The sequence below is a fragment of the Girardinichthys multiradiatus genome, chromosome 14 (genome assembly GCF_021462225.1).
Source record: "Girardinichthys multiradiatus isolate DD_20200921_A chromosome 14, DD_fGirMul_XY1, whole genome shotgun sequence".
Lineage (NCBI taxonomy): Eukaryota > Metazoa > Chordata > Actinopteri > Cyprinodontiformes > Goodeidae > Girardinichthys > Girardinichthys multiradiatus.
The window spans coordinates 32,806,650-32,826,864 of record NC_061807.1 but is presented as its reverse complement, the minus strand read 5'-3'; the positions used below and the strand labels follow the sequence as shown (position 1 = coordinate 32,826,864).

The window sequence follows — 20,215 nt, the reverse complement described above, 5'->3', positions numbered from 1 at the left end:
TTTAAAGATCACTCTTTGTTTCATTGATGAACAGAAACTAAACTCACCAGTTTCCCAAATGGTGACTTTTCCACTGTCTTCAGTGTAGAAAACTGGATCTCCCCTTCCTCCTCTGCAACTATACAAACCTCTCTCTGAAACTCTGAGGACTCCATCTGGTTCATTGTTTCTTATGAGCTCCGCTGTGTGATGCTCTGACTGCTGTCTGAACCAATCAAACCTCCAGCCAGCAGAGCTGAACACAGAGCAGCTTAGCGCTATACTGCCCCCTGCTGGCAGGATTGTTATCTCCGCTGTTAGTGAAGCTTTGGGCTTATCTGGTGTCGAGGCAAAGACAAAAACAAGTAAATCTTGCTTGAAGAAGCTATTTTCCATGAATCACACCTACAGCTATTAGAAACAATCAGAAATAATGAATTCTAAACAAGTTTGACAGGTCAGAAAACTTCCATGTTTGTAATAGATAAGAAATAAATAATGACCTAATATTAAATAGTAATAATAACAACCACCTGTGGTGTGTCTCACTAATTCAGATAAAATCACAAATCAGCTCTGATGATTAAAATTTAAGTCCAATGAGATTATTTCAAAAGCTATATTTCCACCAGCTTCAGATAAAATTAGCAGAGTCACAAACAAACCAGCTTGGTTCTAGCTTATAGAAAACAGATCATACAAACGGTGAGAGTTTTCTTAAAGTTACTTATGTCTCCTTACAGGAACATAGAAAGAAAATGTGTAATCTGTTTATTAAATGCCTTATTAGAAGTTTTATTGCTGCACATACACTAGATTAGGTTTAATCACACCCACTGACCACACTGCTCAATCCAAACCCGCTCCAGGCTGACACATACATTTATTGATACACTTAGGTTTGTGCTTAGTGTCATGTAACAAAGCGGAGCCTAGAGTATATAGTGATGTGTGTTCCTTTGTTCGGGGTTCCACCTAATACATCCATGAGAGGAGAAGGAATGGGTCCTTGGTACAGAGTGTTGTAATATTTTTCTGTTTTTCTACATAAAATATTCCAATTTTAATTACAGAGTTGTGGTATGTCATTTATAGTTTAAAGGGTAAATGGAACCTCTTTGCCAGAAAAACAATTTGCGTAACCAAAGGGTGTAGTAACACAAACATGATGTTCTCTGTGTCAAACATGTTCTGATTGACTCTAATATAAAATGATGCTATGTTCATCACTGATTAATGATGGAACAACCAAACAGGACTGTGTAATTATCAGCCAGGAGATCCAGGCGCATCCCTGCCCAAGCTGATAGACTCAGGAAGGTTTTTATCAAATCACATGAACACAAACACAGTCAGGATCAGGCCCTAGGGAGTTTTAGAAGTAATTTCCACCTGAAAATATAAAACAAAATTAATGCAAAATAGCTCGACAGTTATTGGGTCTGAGTGCAAACCTTTGGTACTTGTATAAAGGTAAGACATAAAAGAATGTTTTTCCAATGTAAGTTTTGGGACCCCACAGTCATGGGTACAAAATGAAAGGCCAGTACGGACTTTTTTGTAACTTTCAAAATAAATCGCATTAACCTACTTCCAGCACAGCCAGAAACGGGGTAAGAACGGACTTCCCGTGACGTCACTATCCGAATAAAACCCCGCTTTTGCAACAAACTGACCTCTTCCACGCCGGTCCCTAGAGGAACTGGACGGAAGGACACAGCGCACTAATGTCTTTTTGCGGGCAAACAGACATAACTATTCAAACTGGATCCAAGAGTGTCATACGATCCCACAATGATATGCACTAAGTTAAATAGGAATGAATTGCTGTTTGTGTATCCCATATTCATTCATGAACGGGGACAATTAAGGTAGAAGCGTGGCTTGACTTTTCTCTCTGAGGTCTACAGAATCAAACTGTGTTATAGAGAGATCCCAGCAGAGTCCCTGTCTCTACAATGCCGAGTGGAGCAGTTTTCCCGGTCTGAAGGAAGGACAACGGGACCGCATCACCGTGGTTACAGCAGTAACGTGCAGTCTGGCCGCCGACAGAACGAACCACCCCACCCCACAGCTATGGAGGTTAGCTGCAGTTAACCCTTTGTTCACTGTGGAAGCTTTTCTCAACTTCGTCGCCTCGGACAACTTTTCCTCAGCACGGTTCACATAAAAGGTTGTGTTTTGGCAGAGAGAAGTAGTTTAGAAAGAAATAATCTAAACATTTTTCATTTTGTGATGTTTGATTTGGTTTGTGTTGAATCTCAGCCATCTTAGTGCTTGCAGATTATCTGTTCAGCACATGTGCTCAGTTTGTGTGTTCTGTGTTTGTTTGTTTTTAAGTTAAGACAAACTTTATTTAAAAGGTGATTTTAAACACAGAAGATCGGCCATAACACGCCATCCACACTTATGCATTTTAACCCTTTTATCAATGGTATTTTAAAGATATGTGTTTGATTCTGATGATAAGCTATAAGCTTCTTTTGTTAGCTTCAACCGCTATCAACTAAGAACACGTGCTTGCCTACTAAAGATAATTTACCCAAAAAGGTTGTTAGTTTTCAATCTAGAAAATAATATTTCCCTAAGTATTATTTTACTAAACGTGAAAATTAAGTAAACACAATTAAGCCCCATTTCTTCAGAAAGATTTGGATCTTATTCAAAATAATATTTCCTTAAATATTATTTTACTATTTCTTTAATAATATTTCTTTAAATATTATTTGAATAAATAAAGGCAGCTAATTAAACACTGTTGAGAATTGGTCATCCAGAAGGTTGGTTTTATTCAGCAAATAATTCTTTAAAATACTTCAGTCAGTCATTTTCTACCGCTTATTCCATAGTGGGTCGCAGGGAAGCTGGTGCCTATCTCCAGGGTACACCCTGGACAGGTCGCCAGTCCATCGCAGGGCAACACACAAACAATCATGCACATACTCATACATACACATAAGGCAATTTAGAGAAACCAACTAACAGGCATGTTTTTGTACTGTGGGAGGAAGCCGGAGTACCCGATTAGAACCCACGCATGCACGGGGAGAACCTGCAAACTCCATGCAGAAAGACCCTCGGTCGGGAATCGAACCCAGGACCTTCTTGCTGCAAGGCAACAGTGCTACCAACTGCACCACTGTACAGCCCTCTTTAAAATATTATTTTATTAAAATAATATTTTATCTGATCTTGCATTGTGAATGGTTGTCTAAAGGTATGCTGATTATTGCCTAAGTTGGTTTCAAGACTAACTTAACTTCATTTCCAGATTCTTCAAGATAATCCTTGGTTCTCAAACATAAACATTGCATGATAATGTTGCATCACTCTTTTGGTCATGGTTTTAACCATCTTTGAACAACTTGTTTATATTGTACATAACCCATTAGCCTTCCTTATTCTTTCTTTCTGCTTGGTAATTTAGTTGGATTGTTTTAGCATAGTAAAGGGTTTGTTGATTGAAATATGTTTGACTTTGAGTTGACTTATTTTTGTTAATAAATTCTTGTATTTGAAGAAATTGTGTGAATTCATTCCATGTGTGTGCAGAGTTAATGCTGTTCAATAATGTCAGAGCTTGGCTCATCCCTTTCAATTTTGTCCTAATCAGGGGTGAAAGTAGTTTTAAATTCTTGCCGGTACTTATATATATATATATATATATATATATATATATATATATATATATATATATATATATATATATATATATATACAAACAAACACAAAATGTGTGTGTGTTAATCGTTACTCTCATCTGTGGACCCCTCAAGATCTTTCTCTCTCACAGCAAAGTTCAAACTAATTAAAACATATCAATATTTTACTTTACCGTAGGCTGTCTGTATAAGTTAGAAATCAGAATCACTTGACAATGTAGAGCATATATATATATATATATATATATATACAGGTCCTTCTCAAAATATTAGCATATTGTGATAAAGTTCATTATTTTCCATAATGTCATGATGAAAATTTAACATTCATATATTTTAGATTCATTGCACACTAACTGAAATATTTCAAGTCTTTTATTGTCTTAATACGGATGATTTTGGCATACAGCTCATGAAAACCCAAAATTCCTATCTCACAAAATTAGCATATCATTAAAAGGGTCTCTAAACGAGCTATGAACCTAATCATCTGAATCAACGAGTTAACTCTAAACAACTGCAAAAGATTCCTGAGGCCTTTAAAACTCCCAGCCTGGTTCATCACTCAAAACCCCAATCATGGGTAAGACTGCCGACCTGACTGCTGTCCAGAAGGCCACTATTGACACCCTCAAGCAAGAGGGTAAGACACAGAAAGAAATTTCTGAACGAATAGGCTGTTCCCAGAGTGCTGTATCAAGGCACCTCAGTGGGAAGTCTGTGGGAAGGAAAAAGTGTGGCAGAAAACGCTGCACAACGAGAAGAGGTGACCGGACCCTGAGGAAGATTGTGGAGAAGGGCCGATTCCAGACCTTGGGGGACCTGCGGAAGCAGTGGACTGAGTCTGGAGTAGAAACATCCAGAGCCACCGTGCACAGGCGTGTGCAGGAAATGGGCTACAGGTGCCGCATTCCCCGGGTCAAGCCACTTTTGAACCAGAAACAGTGGCAGAAGCGCCTGACCTGGGCTACAGAGAAGCAGCACTGGACTGTTGCTCAGTGGTCCAAAGTACTTTTTTCGGATGAAAGCAAATTCTGCATGTCATTCGGAAATCAAGGTGCCAGAGTCTGGAGGAAGACTGGGGAGAAGGAAATGACAAAATGCCAGAAGTCCAGTGTCAAGTACCCACAGTCAGTGATGGTCTGGGGTGCCGTGTCAGCTGCTGGTGTTGGTCCACTGTGTTTTATCAAGGGCAGGGTCAATGCAGCTAGCTATCAGGAGATTTTGGAGCACTTCATGCTTCCATCTGCTGAAAAGCTTTTTGGAGATGAAGATTTAATTTTTCAGCACAACCTGGCACCTGCTCACAGTGCCAAAACCACTGGTAAATGGTTTACTGATCATGGTATCACTGTGCTCAATTGGGCTGCTAACTCTCCTGACCTGAACCCCATAGAGAATCTGTGGGATATTGTGAAGAGAACGTTGAGAGACTCAAGACCCAACACTCTGGATGAGCTAAAGGCCGCTATCGAAGCATCCTGGGCCTCCATAAGACCTCAGCAGTGCCACAGGCTGATTGCCTCCATGCCACGCCGCATTGAAGCAGTCATTTCTGCAAAAGGATTCCCGACCAAGTATTGAGTGCATAACTGTACATGATTATTTGAAGGTTGACGTTTTTTGTATTAAAAACACTTTTCTTTTATTGGTCGGATGAAATATGCTAATTTTGTGAGATAGGAATTTTGGGTTTTCATGAGCTGTATGCAAAAATCATCCGTATTAAGACAATAAAAGACCTGAAATATTTCAGTTAGTGTGCAATGAATCTAAAATATATGAATGTTAAATTTTCATCATGACATTATGGAAAATAATGAACTTTATCACAATATGCTAATATTTTGAGAAGGACCTGTATATATATATATATATATATATATATATATATATATATATATATATATATATACAGTACAGACCAAAAGTTTGGACACACCTTCTCATTCAAAGAGTTTTCTTTATTTTCATGACTATTAATATTGTAGCTTCACACTGAAGGCATCACAATTATGAATTAACACATGTGGAATTATATACTGAACAAAAAAGTGTGAAACAACTGAAAATATGTCTTATATTCTAGGTTCTTCAAATTAGCCACCTTTTGCTTTGATTACTGCTCCGCACACTCTTGGCATTCTGTTGATGAGCTTCAAGAGGTCGTCACCTGAAATGGTTTTCCAACAGTCTTGAAGCAGTTCCCAGAGATGCTTAGCACTTGTTGGCCCGTTTGCCTTCACTCTGCGGTCCAGCTCACCCCAAACCATCTCGATTGGGTTCAGGTCCGGTGACTGTGGAGACCAGGTCATCTGGCGCAGCACCCCATCACTCTCCTTCTTGGTCAAATAGCCCTTACACAGCCTGGAGGTGTGTTTGGGGTCATTGTCCTGTTGAAAAATAAATGATGGTCCAACTAAACGCAAACCGGATGGAATAGCATGCCGCTACAAGATACTGTGGTAGCCATGCTGGTTCAGTATGCCTTCAATTTTGAATAAATCCCCAACAGTGTCACCAGCAAAGCAACCCCACACCATCACACCTCTTCCTCATGCTTCACGGTAGGAACCAGGCATGTAGAGTCCATCCGTTCACCTCTTCTGTGCCGCATAAAGACACGGTGGTTGGAACCAAAGATCTCAAACTTGGACTCATCAGACCAAAGCACAGATTTCCACTGGTCTAATGTCCATTCCTTGTGTTCTTTAGCCCAAACAAGTCTCTTCTGCTTGTTTCCTGTCCTCAGCAGTGGTTTCCTAGCAGCTATTTTACCATGAAGGCCTGATTCACACAGTCTCCTCTTAACAGTTGTTCTAGAGATGTGTCTGCTGCTAGAACTCTGTGTGGCATTGACCTGTTCTCTAATCTGAGCTGCTGTTAACCTGCGATTTCTGAGGCTGGTGACTCGGATGAACTTATCGTCTGCAGCAGAGGTGACTCTTGGTCTTCCTTTCCTGGGGCGGTCCTCATGTGAGCCAGTTTCTTTGTAGCGCATGATGGTTTTTGCGACTGCACTTGGGAACACTTTCAAAGTTTTCCCAATTGTTCTGACTGACTGACCTTCATTTCTTAAAGTAATGATGGCCACTCGTTTTTCTTCACTTAACTGCTTTTTTCTTGCCATAATACAAATTCTAACAGTCTATTTAGTAGGACTATCAGCTGTGTACTGTATCCACCTTCTGCACAACACAACTGATGGTCCCAACCCCATTTATAAGGCTTGAAATCCCATTTATTAAACCTGACAGGGCACACCTGTGAAGTGAAAACCATTTCAGGTGACTACCTCTTGAAGCTCGTCAACAAGAAGCCAAGACTGTGCGGAGCAGTAATCAAAGCAAAAGGTGGCTACATTGAAGAACCTAGAATATAGACATATTTTCAGTTGTTTCACACTTTTTTGTTCAGTATATAATTCCACATGTGTTAATTCATAGTTTTGATGCCTTCAGTGTGAAGCTACAATATTCATAGTCATGAAAATAAAGAAAACTCTTTGAATGAGAAGGTGTGTCCAAACCTTTGGTCTGTACTGTATATATATGTGTATATATATATATATATATATGCTCTACATTGTCAAGTGATTCTGATTTCTAACTTAAATAACTGTAAATATAATTTCAATTGTTAACGAGCTGCCATGCATCAAACAATGATAAAACCATTTTCTGATGCATAACTTTTCATCTTCAGTTTCCGTCTTTTCTTTTGAACAAATAAATTATTGTTTTCTGCAATGTGGTCAAATTTTGATTTCATTTAAATAAAAAATTTGACATTTCGGTTGTTTTATTTTGTTTTATTTTTTATTCAAGTCTATAGATGGTAAGTGAGTTTTTGCTCATCCTGTCCTAATGCAAGCGGCAGTTTTTTGTCTTTGCACCGCCTGTGTAAAATGTCCCCGTCCATTAAATCGATCTCCTTGGCAACCGCTCTGTTTTGGAGGAAAGCGCGCATGCGCTCTCGTGTAGTGTATGTGAAATCTCTGGTCATAAGCGGTGTTTTTGAGCTGTTCTGTGTTGCTGTAATTCAGCAAAATAACATGAACAACAACTAGTTACTCTCCCTGTGCTTTTAACTGGGGTATTTAGCCGCGAGCAGACAGACATTAAACGTAACGGTGCTCGTTTTAAAATGCTGGCCGTTCACAAATGCCTCGAGCTCCGAGGAGAGAGATCCAAAGCAAGAGCATTGAGCTCCTGCATAGCAGAACAGTTCAGAAACAATTTGGAATGAGGGGAAAATAGCTATATTTATTAACAGATTAAGTCATGTTTTAGACTGCCTATTGGTAACGGATCTGATGTTCTTTGTATGCCCGTGAATTTTTGCAGCCGTAACTGGTTCTGGATGACTGCTTCATAGCAGACTTGTTCTTCCCTCTTCCCGGTACGCAGTACCGGCACATAATCTTTTAGTGTTACGCAGTACCGGATGTGGGTGTCAAAATAAGGTGAGATCTTTCCATGTAATCCATGCAACATTTAGTAACTGCTCACAGTTAACTTCATAAAAGTTACAATAAATATCCTTATATCCTTATGTGTAATCCATGCAATAATTATTAAAACACACAGTTGAAGCAGTGGGGAGTGAGACAGGCTTGTTCTCATATTCTGGAGCTGAGAGACTGGAGAGGCCTGTGTGGAGCCACATATTATCTGCCACATGTTATCTGTCTTATCTTTTGCAAAAATATAAACAAGTATATCCAAAGAAATGATGTATGATGATTTTATATTCTTTCACATGTATTGAATAAAAATCTTTGATTAACAAGTTAAAAGATGTATGATTGAAATGTGGTTAAGGACTGAGAATTAGAGGAAAAACATTAAGGTTTAACATTCTCAATCAGCTATATATGAAAGAAATATAACATTAATAATTTGTAAAGCATGTATAAAAAGAATGAAGTGATGGTTTTGCAACGGTGTATTAAAGTGAATGCTGAAAGCTGAAGAATGAAATGTGTAATACTGTGTAAAGTTTAAAACTGAGCAGATTAGGGAAAAAACTGGAGGATGACAAGGCGTGACGAGAGCCAGCTGCATGCTGACAGCGACGGGAGGATGCGACTACAGACCAGCGTGGCTATTTTCGGCAGGCTGAGAAACAGGCTGAGAAACAGAATCAGTAGGTCACAGTGACCATGACTAAAGTATTGAGCAATAATCAAGAAGCTGAGCTGAATAGGTTGCGTAATAACTAAGAAGCCTAATAAGGGCCTGACCGGTGAAGGCATCAAGCGCTATAAAAACAATGCTGAGAGCAGAAACAGGGTTGTTTCCTCGCAGAAGACCAACGAACAAGTTTGGACGGAGAAAATAAGCTTGGATGGAAAAGGAACAGAGACACAGCCCAACTGATCGACTGCATTAAAAAGAGGATCAACCCGTGGGCCCAGAAAGGACTGTGCCACAAAATTAAGAATCTGATTTCATCAAAAGCCTTTTTATCCAGACAACAGAAGTGAACTTGATCGGTGAAAGGCTGATTGCTCTAAGTTTCAGGCTTCTGGAAGTCCTGAATCAACTTCATTTATGTCTCCCTTCAACTCTTCAGCCTCTGGAAACTACTGTCTTCAGAGACAAATAACAACAAAGATCCTGTTTAACCATCAAAGCCTGGAGCATCAGTGCCTGCCACTTAAAGGAAGAAAACTGAAGACTAAGTCGTATTCCTGTCAAGAAACCACTTGTTGTTACCAGAAGAAACATCTCCATCAGGTGCACGGATGAGCCTCCATCTTCAAAGACTCTCCAAACCCACTAGTTTCAGCATCAGGGAAAGACGGGTTGAATTGATTGATTCATTTCTATTATTGAAATTATTTTGTGTTGCCGAATTTAAGTTGTTACTGACCCCTGCAAAAGCGTTACTAATTAAATAAAGCATATAAAATTCTAGTTAAATTGTGGACATTCAATTATTTGAGTCATCGTATTGTTGGTTTTTCATTGATGGTAAAAAGTCTTGTTGCCTGGTTCTAAGATATTTTAGGAGGTTTTTATGGGTTGCCTTAGTCAAGTTTGTTAAAACAGCACCTTGGGGCTCGTTCCGAGCCACTAAAATTAACCTAGCCCATATACCAAGAGCCAGTTGTAAATTAGGGAATGTGCAGCCATGAACAAAAGTGACTGTCGAAGGTGTGGATGACTGCGATAGGCTACTCGGTCACCCGGACCTCCAGTTGAAGAAGGGCGAGACTTTTGGATGAAGGCTGTCATAGGCTAGGCGAGTCATTTCCCGACACCAGCTTAAACAGAACTTTCAGTAAACCTGCTTAGTAAGACCTTTCAGGTTTAGGGAAATCCGGACCCGTTAGATGGAGAGCTGGATTGATCAATCCCTTTAGACATGGGGAAGTAGGAGGGAGGGGTTAGCTCATCGGACAACGAAAGCAGTACCGGACCGTACCGGCTCACTTTCAACCCTGGTCCTAATACCACCTTATTGGGCTGGTATTCACAGGACAACCCTTAACAGACCGAAATATTATTTAATAAAATATTAAAGGATTAATATTAAATATGAAATAATATATTCATATTCATAATTACAACATAAGCAATACTGCAGCTATTACTATGCCTGATTTATTTGTGATGAGGCAAATTAAATATATATATATATATTCCTCTAAATTAAAGTGCAAAACACCATGTACATTTTTGTGAAAACCCAACAAAAGCCTCAGATTGTATTAATCAACATTTTGACTAAAACTGTAGCAAAGTAAGAGTGAAATAATTGAACCATATTATTATCACAAACATTTAGCACAATATTGCCAAAAGTGCCCAAATTGGGCCAAATAAATATTTTTACCTCATAAAAGGGAATCTGATCAAATAAAAGTGTTCATTTCCCTTGTAGGACTCCTTCTGCATAAGACATAGCCTTTGGTCGTGACATTTACCCTGTGCATCATCAAAATGTAGAATTATGAACAGCAACAAATCAATTAAATGAAAATAAATCAAAGTAAATTGTATCCATTTGTCTCCAACTGGCAGAATTTTGTCATGATTCCGGCCCTTCAGCTCACCTTGACTGTGCTGATTACTCATTGCCTTCACCTGCACTGGGCTGCTCCTATTTAATCAGCTGCTCGTCACCAGCTCAGTGCGAGTTCGTCTGTTGCCTCTGTCACAGCTTTCAAGCCTTGATTCATGTTTCAAGAGAGTTTTTTCTGGTTATCTGATCCTGCCTGTTTTTTGACCTCAGATTTCTGCCTTGTCCTTCTGCTGTTCGGAAAAGTCCTGACCTCACGTTGCTGAAACCTGCCTGTCTCTGACTCTGTCTCTGGATTACTGGACTATTCCTGCCTGAAACCCTCCAGTGCTTTACCTTGGATTGTCTCCCGCTTCTGCATCTGGTTGGTGGAAATATTCTCTGTCTCCTGTTTGTTCCTGGAACCCCCAAGACCTCCTGTTGTCCACTTCCCCTTCCTCCCCAGCTGGATTTCAATTCCCTGATAAACCTCCATTCCTGTCCTTCCTGTCTGACCGCTTCAGTGGAACCTCTTCTACCCAATTATTATTATTATTATTTTTTTATATTAAAACTTTTGGTTAACCATTCTCTTGTCTGGCTGCGTTTTGGGTTCTGGTTGAGTTGCTTCATCGTTACAATTTTATTGAAAAAAAATTAATGAAAAACTATAAACCAGTGTATAAAACATTTTTCTTTAAAGAACTTGGTATACAAATGCACAAAAAAGAATTATCAATGAAACACTTTTCTGTGATGAATTCAATGACAACTCACAATCAGAGTAGTCAGCTACTCTGCTGAAAACAAATAAGCATATTGCACAACAACCTGTCTTCCCTCTTCTTGTTTATGATATTCTTGAATCGTGCCGCTCAAGGTAGCAACATGTTGGAGTAGCTCTGTTACTTTGATTCTGATATATTCTATTTAAGAACTCTTTTAGGAACTCTGGATGATTATCCACTCTGGAATTGGATACTGTGCAGGTTGGAGGGTTTTTTGTTGATATACTTTCACTTTTGGACATTTGTTATGATGCATAACCAAATTAACAAGGTCAAATGATCCAGCAAGAGTATTGGGAATGCAATATTTTGTGTTTCACCAAGACATGGCTGCAGGATCATATCGTTGACTCCAGCATCTCTCTGCCAGGGGTTTGTGACCATATGAGCAGACAGATGTTTAAAGGGGAGCAGCAAACACAAAGGAGGTGGATTAGCAATGTCTGTGAACAACAGATGGGGTAATGCAGGACATTTTACTGTGACGTGTCATCTTTGCAGCCCATATATTGAACTGTTAGCAGAAGGTTTTCATCCATATTAATTACCCAAAGAGTTCACCATTGTTATTGTGGCAATGGCTTATGTTTCACCATCAGCTGTTGCTGACACTGCAGGTGATGTCATCAGCTCAGCTGTTGCTAAGCTAGAAACACCACAATGAGATGGTGGCAATATTTGGTGATTTTACTCATGTTTTACTCTTTGCTACACTTTCAGCATTTCAATAGTTTGTCAGCTGTTCTATCAAAGAAAAAAAAGTGTTGGATTTGTTTTATGCAAATGTCAAGGACTCATACATCTCTAAAGCTAGATCTTTTTTAAGCAAATCAGATCACAATTTTATTTTTCTCTGATCGAAATATAAGTCCCTTGTTTAGAGGCAACCTGTAATAAAGAGGACTGTGACAAGATGGTCACAGAAAGCTGAAGAAACCCTGCGTGGTTGCTTTGAGGCAACAGACTAAGATGCACTGTGCCGGCCACATGAAGAGGACATAAATGCCATGACTGAATGCGTAACAGACTATCTAAACTTGGATAACAACCTGTGAGGAATGGTGAGTTGCTTCCCCAATAATAAACCTTGGATCACCAGTGACCCGAAGGTCCTGCTTTTCTTAACAAGAAAAATAGTGCCTACAGAGAGGCAGAAAGGGAATTATTGAGGTGCACACGAAAGCAACTTAAAATCAAGATAAGAGACAGCTAGGGTGTGTACAAGAAGAAGCTGGAAAGCAAGCTCCAGCAAAACAATATCAGAGATGTGTAGTCAGGGATGAAGACGATTACAGGCTTCACGCAGAAGGACTGTTGGATAGATGGATGTCTGGACAAAACACAGTCTTTAAAAGGTTCAGTTCTGGAACAAGCATCCTTCTCTTCTGCCCACAGCCAAATAGATATCCCACCATTCGGTGACCCACAACTTTCTTGTCACACCTCAAATGTTTTATTTTCCACCTAACCCATGGACCCTTCCGTCTGTCTTAAGAAGTCAAGTGAAGATGGAACTGGAGTGACCCTAGCCATGGTATGAAACATGAGCTCAAATATAAACTAACAAAGAGGCAGGTAGAAACATTTCAGCCCAAGAAGGAGTCTTCACATCTGGAATCCCTGTCATGTCGCAAATAAAATACTTCTCCCGGCTATGCCTCTTTCTTATTACCCTCGCCAGCTGATCACAATTGGGCAGATCTTTGAAACTTGCTGGCAAGTAAGACTCTCTTACTTTGAAAATTCCTTGGCTCTAAAGTTGACTATGATGTGATGTTAGTTATGATCTGCTGTTCATGTGTCCAGCCAATCATCAGGGTAATTAAAACTTTTTATTGTGAGCTTCTGCAGAAAAGGAATCTGAGCCAGAAATTCCCCCAGAAGAGAGGATTGAGCGGTTTTCCCCACTGTCTATAGAAAATGGCATCAAAACTGCAGCTTTGATGAAGTGTGCAGTCAAAACAGAAGTTTTGCCCCCTCCAAGCTGCTACTCAGAGCAGCTGCCAAGTTTTCTTTGCGCCCTTCACCACACAACCCAACGTCTGTTCATCAGAAGGGTTCACTACATGAACCCTTCTGATCATCATGTAGTGTCAGGGCAGAGAAATTTACTTTAGGATAAAAAAACCCTGATGAGCCATTACACCCTGCTGGGGCTCATATACACCTTAATATTTGTATTAATGTTTTCTCAAGCACATATGAAACTAAAAGGGTTGCTAAATAAGCTACTTTGCTTTGTTAGGTAAAACCGGTAACTGCTGCAGCTGCTACCTTCTGGCACCAGGCAGGTCAAATATTTACATCTGACTTGACACTATCTTGTGAGAGCCAATAAACGGCCATTTTGGTAGTGCATTAACCCAAGTGATGTTTAGTTAAAAACATTAAAATCAATTGTCCAAAAGATAACTAATCCCGCAAATAATATTTCTTTAAATATTATTTTAGTAATTATGGTAGCTAATTAAAACAAATCATACCGTAAAATAATATTTTATTAAAATAACGTTTTATTTACTCTTTTGATTTGCATTCTGATTTAATCATTCGAAAACATGCTAATTTTCCTTAATTAGTTGTTGCAGGCCTAGCCATTGCATTTTCAGGCCATGCTTGAGAATGCTCGAATCACTCTCCCTAAAACCACCCCCGTATTAGGCTGGTATTCACAGGACCGAAGGTTATTTATTTAAATATTAAATAACTTAAACACAACATAATCTTACAAACAAAACTAATACAAATAAAACATATATTAAATAAAAAAATGTGGCAAGTAATTATATAATTTAAAAAAAATCAAAGAAAAAAGAAAGATTCTCACCATCAGCATATGCGTAGAGGGCAGTACAGAGCACTACAATGAAGAATATAAGCAGATCATATATTATCAAACTGATAAAGAAACAAAACCACAAAAAATACATTTTAATAATAGAGACTTTTCAAGTAAAATTGTTTAGGTCTTAAAAATTAAGGTAGGGAGATAAAATGTGCAAAAAAACATTTATATGATATCACAAAAATAACAGATGGTTAGTGACATAATTGTAGAAAAACACATCTCTCATCAAAATGGCAGACAAACAGATTAAACAGTGATAAACTATAATTCCAACGTGCAGAAACATTGGAAAGTTATCAGAAACAAAAAAACAGAAAGTCAGTGTTGTACTTACAGAAAAGTCCCAGCATGGAGAGCAGAGCGTTCTCCATCCTCATATACAGACCAGCAGCACAGCTCATCAGAAAGGCTTCTACTTTGTTTTAACTATAAAGATGAAGGAGTTGCATCTACACCACATATATGCCACTAGCATGGTTTATACTTCTAAGTAAAGCCTGTGTGTTTCCTTCCTTTCACACAAACTTCACACCACAGCAGCAGCTTTGACCGCAGCAGTTGGTGGGTTTTATTTCCTGTCCACTGCAGAAGCATTTCAACCTGTTTCATGTGAAAATTTCTTAATGTGATTATAAAAAACCCTAATTTCTAACAAATATTACAGAGTTTTTAAGAAAGTGGTTTACTTGAATCTTCGTTTATATATGTCGTGAGGTTAAAATTAATTAAAGACAGTTTTTTATTTGTTAAAAAGTTTTTTGTTTGTGAGTTTAAGTGAAAACCAACAAGAGTTTTATAGAGTAGTTTTAAACTATATATCACAATGTCCAATTTTAAATCTGCCATTCATCCTGGCATAACAATGCATTTATACCTTTACCCCCACCTTTGTTAATACAGTGGTTTGGTCCATTGTATCAGCAGCTAACATTTGCATACAGACACAGCAGAGACATGTGAGGAGCAGAGTAGCTGTATCAGTAAAGCACAAATAACTGACCTCCAGTAAGTAGCTACTTGAAACAAAAGATATGTAACACATTTTATCTGCTTCGACTTCTCAATAGAATTGAACACGTTTACATATGGAATCAGACCACTGTGGTGTAATGGCATGTAAATCTAATGTAGCGAAATAATTTAGCAGATTTTAGATATTTGTTGATGGTAACATGTATTTCTATAGCAATATATTTTAACCTTTTAGGCGATATGTTTTTAAAAACTCTTAAAAGAAGAGTTTAAAAGGGAAGGGAGGGGTCGAGCATTGATGCGTGAGAGAGCTGAGACTGAGAAGAGAGAAAGAGACAGAGTGACAGCAGACACAGAACGAAAGAGTGAAAAACAGTGTTGTTATTATGATTATATTATTATTATTATTTAAATAATTCGGCCTGTTAGGTGTTGTCATGTAAATACCGGCCCAATAAGGCATTGGTATTAGGACAATACCGGTCAGTCTTAACTCCTGGAGGAGTTTAAGTATCTCGGGGTCTTGTTCACGAGTGAGGGAAGAATGGAGCGGGAGATCGACAGACGGATCGGTGCGGCTGCCACAGTAATAGGGGCGCTGTGCCGGTCCATTGTGGTGAAGAGAGAGCTGAGCCGAAAAGCAAAGCTCTCAATTTACTGGTCGGTCTACGTTCCTACCCTCACCTATGGCCATGAACTTTGGGTCATGACCGAAAGAACGAGATCCCGGATACAAGCGGCTGAAATGAGCTTCCTCCGTAGGGTGGCCGGGCACTCCCTTAGAGATAGGGTGAGGAGCTCGGCCATCCGGGAGGGGCTCGGAGTAGAGCCGCTGCTCCTCCACATCGAGAGGAGCCAGTTGAGGTGGCTCGGGCATCTATACCGGATGCCTCCTGGACGCTTTCCTCGGGAGGTGTTCCAGGCACGTCCCACCGGGAGGAGGCCCAGGGGACGGCCCAGGATACGTTGGAGGGACTATGTCTCTCGGCTGGCCTGGGAACGCCTTGGGCTCCCCCCGGAGGAGCTGGAAGAGGTGTCTGGGGAGAGGGACGTCTGGGCGTCTCTGCTGAGTCTGCTGTCCCCGCGACCCGGTCCCGGATAAAGCGGAAGACGACGAGTACGAGTACGAGTATGAGTACGAGTATTAGGACAATAGTGAAAAGGGTGAACCGAACTCTGGCATTATTGAACAGCAAAACTCTGCACACACATGGAATAAATTCACACAATTTCTTAAAATACAAAAAGTTATTAACAAACATTATTCAATGCAAAGTCAAACATATTTCAATCAACGAACTCTTTACTATACTAGAACAATCCAACAAAAACTACCAAGCAGAATGAAAGAATAAGGAAAACCAATGACCTATAATAAATATGAACATGTGAATCAAAGATGGTTAAAAACCATCACCAATATAGTGATGCAACATTACCATTCAATGCTATTTATGTTTGAGAACCCAGGATTATTTTGAGGAATCTGGAAATGAAGTTAAGTTAGTCTTGGAACTAACTTTGTCAGGATCTGCCATTTTGGACTTTGGGTTTTGTGTTTGTTTTTTATTGAGCAGTTTATTTTCTCCTGCATTGTGCTTAGTTTTGTTAGTTTTTTCCTCCTGGCTTTAGACCCCTTTTGTTATTATTTACCCAGTTGCTTGTTTCCCTTAAGTATGTTTAGTTCTTCCTAGAATTACCATTTATGTTAGCTTATGTTTAGGTTTCTTTTCCCACTGCAGTTTTCCAGCTCTTCCTCCCGCCGAAGACGCCGCCGCCGTCAGGACACTGTTCCTCCTGTTGTGGAGATTCGGACAGGCGCCTCCATATCCTTCCCGGAGGGTCTGGCCAACACTCCTTCCTCTTGCCTGGCGTCCTCGACTTCACTTCCTGGTTCCCAGCCTTGCTCCAGCGATCACCCAGTACCCCCCAGTGGCTCCCAGCGGAAGAACATGGCTAATACCGACTCACTTCTACAGTCTAAAGCTGTAGAAAACATTACCTCCCGATCTCTGAGCCGTCCATCCACTCCTGCTTGGGTTCTGTCTGGTTTAGCTGCTGTTCTAACTGCCTTATTTCCTGTTCCTCACTGAGGGATCTGCTGATGCTCCAGCTTTAGTCCATGCTGGGGTTCAGTTAGACGCTCCAGCATTAGTCTCAGCTGGGGTTCAGCTAGACGCTCCAGCATTAGTCTCAGCTGGAGGTCAGCCAGAAGCCCCAGCACCTGTCTCCACTGGAGGTCAACCAGACACCTCAGTACCCGCTTCAGTGTCACCTCTGTTACCAGTTCAGCCACCAATGTCACACCCTGCTTCAGCCACCTCAGAGGGTTGTGCAGACACTCCAGCTTTAGTCTCCGCTGGGGTTCAGCTAGATGCTCCAGCATTAGTCTCCACTGGACGTCAGCCAGAAGCCCCAGCACCTGTCTCCACTGGAGGTCAACCAGACACCTCAGTACTCGCTTCAGTGCCACCTCTGTTACCAGTTCAGCCACCAATGTCACCCCCTGCTTCAACCATCTCAGAGGGTTCTGCAGACACTCCAGCTTCTGTCACCGCTGGGATTCAGCAAGACGCTCCAGCATTCATCTCCGCTGGAGGTCAGCCGGACGCCCCAGCACCAGTCTCCACTGCAGGTCAACCAGTCACCTCAGTGCCAGTACTATCACCATCTTCACCTCCTGCTTCAGCCGTCTATGAGGGTTCTGCAGACACTCCAGCTTCAGTCTCTACTGAAGGTTGGCCAGTTGCTTCAGTCCAAGTTCCCGAGTTCCAGGAGGGGTTCAAGGATGAACCGCCTCCATCCCTAGTTCTCGAGTTCTGAGAGGGGTTCAAGAGTAAACCGCCTCTCACCTAGTTTCCCGAGTTCTGAGAGGGGTTCAAGAATGAACCGCCTCTCACCCAGTTTCCCGAGTTCTGAGAGGGGTTCAAGAATGAACCACCTCCATTCTTAGTTTCCAAGTTCCGAGAGGGGTTCAAGGACGAACCGCCTCCATCCCTAGTTCCCAAGTTCCAAGAGGGGTTCAAGGATGAACCGCCTCCATCCCAAGTTCCAGAGTCCCAGCACACAGCTAAGCCTACTGAGCCGCAGCCCGTAGCTAAGCCTACAGAGCCGCAGCCTGAAGTAAGACTGACTTAAGACTTGACTTTGACTCCGACTCCAAGTCTCCAGACTCTTCGCTTTTCGGCTCAGCTCTCTCTTCACCACAACGGACCGGCACGGTGCCCCCATTACTGTGGCAGCCGCACCGATCCATCTGTCAATCTCCGCTCCATTCTTCCCTCACTCGTGAACAAGACCCCGAGATACTTAAACTCCTCCACTTGAGGCAGGAACTCCCCTCCAACCTGAAGAGGACAAGCCACCCTTTTCCGGTCGAGGACCATGGCCTCGGACTTGGAGGAGCTGATTTTCATCCCTGCCGCTTCACACTTGGCTGCGAACCGCCCCAGTGTGTGCTGTAGGTCTTGGCTAGAGGGGGCCAGCAGGACCACGTCATCTGCAAAAAGAAGAGACGAAATCCTCCGGTCCCCAAACCAGACCCCCTCCAGCCCTTGGCTGCGCCTAGAAATCCTGTCCATAAAAGTTATGAACAGGACCGGTGACAAAAGGCAACCCTGCCGGAGTCCAACATGCACCGGGAACAGGTCCGACTTAGTGCCGGCAATGCAAACCAAACTCCTGCTCTGCTTGTACAGAGACTGGATGGCCCCTAGTAAAGGGCCCCCGGTTCCATACTCCTGGAGCACCCCCCACAAGGCATCACGAGACACAGTCGAATGCTTTCTCCAGGTCCACAAAACACATGTGGACCGGTTGGGCAAACTCCAATGAACCCTCGAGTACCCTGTAGAGGGCATAGAGCTGGTCCAGTGTTCCACGGCCGGGACGAAAACCACACTGCTCCTCCTGAAGCCGGGGTTCGACTATCGGCCGGACTCTCCTCTCCAACACCCTGGCGTAGGCCTTACCAGGGAGGCTGAGGAGTGTGATTCCCCTCTAGTTGGAACACACCCTCCGGTCACCCTTCTTATGTAGGGGGACCACCACCCCAGTCTGCCAATCCAGAGGCACTGTCCCCGTCCACCACGCAATGTTGAAGAGGCATGTCAACCATGACAGCCCCACAACATCCAAAGACTTGAGGTACTCAGGGCGGATCTCATCCAACCCCGAAGCCTTGCCACCGCGGGTCTTTTAACCACCTCAGTGACTTCAACCTGGGTGATGAAAGAGTCCAACCCCGAGTCCCCAGCCTCTGTTTCCACCAGGGAATGCGTGACGGCAAGATTGAGGAGATCCTCGAAGTACTCCTTCCACCGCCCGATAATGTCCCCAGTCGAGGTCAGCAGCCTCCCATCCACACTGTAAACAGTGTTGGCGAAGCACTGCTTCCCCCTCCTGAGGCGGCTGACGGTTTGCCAGAATCGGTAAGAAACCGGTAGTCCTTCTCCATGGCCTCACCGAACTCCTCCCACGACCAGGTTTTTGCCTCTGCCACAGCCCGGGCCGCAGCACGCTTGGTCTCACGTAACCCGTCAGCCGCCTCAGGAGTCCCACAAGCCAACCACAGCCGATAGGACTCCTTCTTCAGCTTGACAGCATCCCTTACTGCTGGTGTCCACCTCCGGGTTCTGGGATTGCCGCCACGACAGGCACCGCGGACCTTACAGCCGCAGCTACGGGCAACCGCATCAACAATAGATGCGGAGAACATGGTCCACTTGAACTCTATGTCTCCAACATCCCCGGGAATCTGGTCAAAGCTCTACCGGAGGTGGGAGTTGAATACATCCCTGGCCAAGGGCTCCGCCAGACGTTCCCAGCAGACCCTCACTATGCTCTTGGGCCTGCCAAGTCTGTCCGGCTTTCTCCTCCTTCAGCGGATCCAACTCTCCACCAGGTGGTGATCAGTGGACAGCTCAGCTCCTCTCTTCACTCGAGTGTCCAAAACATGC

At 42.1% G+C, this 20,215-nt stretch overlaps 1 protein-coding gene across 1 annotated transcript in view; it reads right to left on the bottom strand.

Annotated features, from left to right (window-relative positions):
- LOC124880404 (sialoadhesin-like) overlaps positions 1-20,215 on the bottom strand; it is a 264,206-nt gene that overhangs the window by 211,530 nt on the left and 32,461 nt on the right. The window lies entirely within an intron of this gene.